Source organism: Schistocerca piceifrons, chromosome 1 (assembly GCF_021461385.2).
Source record: "Schistocerca piceifrons isolate TAMUIC-IGC-003096 chromosome 1, iqSchPice1.1, whole genome shotgun sequence".
NCBI classification, from domain to species: Eukaryota; Metazoa; Arthropoda; class Insecta; order Orthoptera; family Acrididae; genus Schistocerca; species Schistocerca piceifrons.
Genome location: NC_060138.1, coordinates 1,169,696,070 through 1,169,696,903, shown reverse-complemented (window position 1 = coordinate 1,169,696,903; position 834 = coordinate 1,169,696,070).

Genomic DNA, 834 nt, shown 5'->3' with positions numbered 1-834 from the left:
GACGATGGTGAAGTGTTCTAAAATTTTTAACAATACCAAAACTTTGATACATATTTCTGCAGCCATCTGTGCACTTTTTTCCTCGTAACGCATGCAAAGAACAATTGCATATAAAACAGTATGCACTTCACCCCCTGAATACCAGTTCAACTTTAGACGTAGTGGGATGTCGTACACACTGGTGCTAAAAGGAAGATCGTCAAGTCTAAGTGTGACTTGACTGGTGGAGAGGCTTCGTCCCGCCGTTGGCCCTCAGTGCTTCACAACGCCACAACAGGCCCCCAGTGGACGCCTCCCCCCTCCCCCCTCCCCCTGCAGCTTCAACACGATACCACAGTTCATCAAGAGTAGTGACTGGCGTATTGTGACGAGCCAGTTGATCGGCCACCATTGACCAGACGTTTTCAATTGGTGAGAGATCTGGAGAATGTGCTGGCCAGGGCAGCAGTCGAACATTTTCTGTATCCAGAAAGGCCCGTACAGGACCTGCAACATGCGGTCGTGCATTATCCAGCTGAAATGTAGGGTCCTGTAGGAATCGAATGAAGGGTAGAGCCACGGGTCGTAACACATTTGAAATGTAACGTCCACTGTTCAAAGTGCCGTCAGTGCGAACAAGAGGTGACCGAGACGTGTAACCAACCATCACGCCGGGTGATACGCCAGTATGGCGATGAAGAATACACGCTTCCAATGTGCGTTCAGCGCGATGTCGCCAAACAGGGATGCGGCCATCATGATGTCGTAAACAGAACCTGGATTCATCCGAAAAAATGACGTTTTGACATTCGTGCACCCAGGTTCGTCGTTGAGTGCACCATCGCAGGCGCTCCT